This window comes from Triticum dicoccoides, chromosome 6B (assembly GCF_002162155.2).
Source record: "Triticum dicoccoides isolate Atlit2015 ecotype Zavitan chromosome 6B, WEW_v2.0, whole genome shotgun sequence".
NCBI classification, from domain to species: domain Eukaryota; kingdom Viridiplantae; phylum Streptophyta; class Magnoliopsida; order Poales; family Poaceae; genus Triticum; species Triticum dicoccoides.
This window is the reverse complement of record NC_041391.1, coordinates 699,549,427-699,552,850: the sequence shown is the minus strand read 5'-3', so window position 1 is coordinate 699,552,850 and position 3,424 is coordinate 699,549,427. Positions and strand designations below refer to the sequence as shown.

Below are 3,424 nucleotides of genomic sequence, written 5' to 3'. Positions count from 1 at the left end.
GCCTAGGTGGGGCTGCGACGTGTTGATCTTCCGCGGCCGGGCATGACCCAGGAAAGTGTGTCCGGCCAAATGGGATCAAGCGTGTTGGGTTATGTGGTGCACCCCTGCAGGGAAGTTAATCTATTCGAATAGCCGTGATCTTCGGTAACAGGACGACTTGGAGTTGTACCTTGACCTTATGACAACTAGAACCGGATACCTAATAAAACACACCCTTCCAAGTGCCAGATACAACCGGTGGTCGCTCTCCCTCAGGGATACGGGGGGAGGATCGCCGGGCAGGATATGCTATGCGATGCTACTTGGAGGACTTCGACCTACCCTCTTCTGCCTGTTGCAAGACGAAGGTGACCAGAAGCGTAGTCTTCGATAGGACTAGCTATCCCCCTCTTATTCTGGCATTCTGCAGTTCAGTCCACTGATATGGCCTTCTTACACATATACCCATGCATATGTAGTATAGTTCCTTGCTTGCGAGTACTTTGGATGAGTACTCACGGTTGCTTTCTCCCCCCCCCTTTTTTCCCCCTTTCCTTTCTTCCTGGTTGTCGCAACCAGATGCTGGAGCCCTGGAGCCAGACGCCACCGTCGATGACGACTACTACACTGGAGGTGCCTACTACTACGTGCAGCCCGTTGACGACGACCAGGAGTAGTTAGGAGGATCCCAGGTAGGAGGCCTGCGCCTCTTTCGATCTGTATCCCAGTTTGTGCTAGCCTTCTTAAGGCAAACTTGTTTAACTTATGTCTGTACTCAGATATTGTTGCTTCCGCTGACTCGTCTATGATCGAGCACTTGTATTCGAGCCCTCGAGGCCCCTGGCTTGTATTATGATGCTTGTATGACTTATTTTATTTGTAGAGTTGTGTTGTGATATCTTCCCGTGAGTCCCTGATCTTGATCGTACACATTTGCGTGCATGATTAGTGTACGATTGAATCGGGGGCGTCACACTCCGGCTCGGGCTTGACGGGGCGGAGGGCCGACAAGCCGGAGCCCGACGACGAGGACGACCCCGACTCCATTCGCCGCGGTATCCAGGAACTACCGCGGCGGTGAGAGAAGGAGGGGCGCAACGCGTACTCCAGCCGCGGCACATTGCTAGTCTCGATGTGGTCGAGGACGGCGTCGAGTGTGCGGCCGGGGACGCCCCACCACTCGCGCCGCCCTTCGGAGTTGAGGCGGTCGCGCGGGATGATGCCGTTGACGGAGGCGATCTGCTCCTCGCCGCGGCGCTCGAAGAAATTGTCCACAGCGTTTCGCTGACGGGCGCGTACCTTGGCTCGTTCCGCTGCTCCTCCGCCAGCGAGGAGCGGATGCGGGCGATCTCCGCCCGCCGTGCGGCTCCTTCGGGGACCGGCGGCACCGGGACGCCGCCGGCACTCAGCCTCCACACCCCCCGTACGCGCATGTCGGGGGGCGCCGGGTACTCGGCCTCGTAGAGAAGGCGCGCCTCCGGCTCCTGAAAGTGTCAGCGGCCGAAGCCGTTCGCCGCTGCGCCGTCGCCTGGGTATCTCTCAGCCATTGCGCTTGTCGGCGGGGAAGGCAGTGGGGGGGAGAGCTCATCGGCGGGAAGAAAGCTTTCGCGGGAGGGAGAGGAGAGGTTGTGGCGCTCACCGACGGGGAGGGCGCCTTTTTCAGCCGAAGCGGGTGGCGGGCGGACGCGTGGCGCATGCAAGCGAACGCGCGTCGGCGGCGTCTTCACTGCCGCCCGTGAGGCATCAATGAAGGCTGACCGGCGCGGCAGCCTTCGCATTGATTTCCGTGGGAACCGAGGCGATGAGGTCGACGAAGCGGCCGTCTCACTGACTCGGCGGGCCCGCGGCTGTTTCGCGCCAAAACGCTCGCCCCGGCGCCCCCGAGCACCCCCCGGCGCGTCGGGTTCGGCCTGTATCCGCCGACGCTGATTTCGGCCTAAGCCGGCGAAAAACGGGCTCCTGGGGCGCGACTGGGACGTTTTTTCGGCGCCGGCAAAAAAAAATCGCCATGAGAGGACCGTTCTGGGAGCGCAGTTGGAGATGCTCTTAGGGCTGGTGGAGTACGAAGGAACGACGTGCTAACTCGCAAATCGCGTCCTTTCCTCGATTATCTGAACCGTCAGATGCATGCACGCGAATGATGCGAAATTTGGGACTCATCGCAACGACTCCACAACTATATATATACGAACCCCAAACCCTACTCAAAATCCTATCGCGCCGTCTTGTGGAGAAAGGAAGCTAATAAAGTCCTCGATCAACCTGAAGATACAACACCAACGTCGTTATGGGCGACGGCACCATGATCCACACCACCGTGACGTCCTCGTCCTACGCCGTCCATCTCTTCATCGAGGAGGTGCAGGGGTCCCAGATCCGCATCGCCGGCCTCGACGCCTGAGTGGCGGCCCAACCGCAAGAGAGGCGCCGGACAGAACCCGATCGCCGTCCTCCAGCTCTGCGTGGGCCGCCGCTGCCTCGTGTACCAGATCATCCACGGCACCGGCATCCCCATCTCGCTGTGCAGCTTCCTCTACCTCTCCGGCTCCACCTTCGTCGGCCTCGGGATCGCCGAGGACGCGAAACGCCTGCATGACGAGTACAGCCTCGAGGTGTCCAACGCGGTCGACCCGAGGGAGCTGACGGCGAACTCACCCCACCGGCCGCGGCCGGAGCTGCGGCGGGCCGGGCTGAAAGACTTGGCGCTCGCGGTGATGGGGGCGCGCATCGCGAAGCCGCCAGAGGTGACGACTGGGAGGCGCCGTCGCTGTCCAGGGAGCAGGTCGAGTACACCTGCATCGACGCCTACGTATCCTCCGACATCGGCCGCCTGCTGCTCACCGGTAATTAGTAAGTACTACTACTCTACTACGTACTACCAGACTACGTCGCCTATATATATGCAACTAGCATACGAGATCAGACCTGCCGACAGAATGTCAAGTTCGTAGTTGATCCATTGTTTTCTCCAGAAAGATAGTTCAGGCTTCGGCCGGACAGAATGTTCGCTTTTCTCTGGCTACATGCATCGTGTCATCTTCTGTTAAACTCCGCCAAATCTCCATCGTGGTTCTCTGCATCAATGGTTACATGGAGCATTTAGTCTGTCGTACAGGTAATGAAGGTTTAGACATTCGGCGGCAACGTCTATTACTACCCTTTTTAAGATTTGGTAACAGGTGCCATGATAAATCAAAAGTTCGAAATCATGCCTAGGTTCTTCCCATCAGTGTTGCTCAAACCACGAATGATTACTTCCTGTTGCGTTACTCTCTGGCGTGAGGAAAGGACACCATTATTTACTTAATTACTTTCATTCAGTGATTGCATTGCATCATGTCCATCGATCAAATATAAGACAATACCATGCAGCTTACAATAGAGCCATTTATTAGTTCACAAGAAGATGTCTAACAGAGATTAAGCTTAGTTATATGCAACAAAG

The 3,424-nt window shown here is 57.3% G+C and overlaps 1 pseudogene; it reads left to right on the top strand.

Annotated features, from left to right (window-relative positions):
- Positions 1-1,410: 1,410 nt before the first annotated feature.
- Positions 1,411-2,830, top strand: LOC119321547 (annotated as a pseudogene).
- Positions 2,831-3,424: the final 594 nt, after the last annotated feature.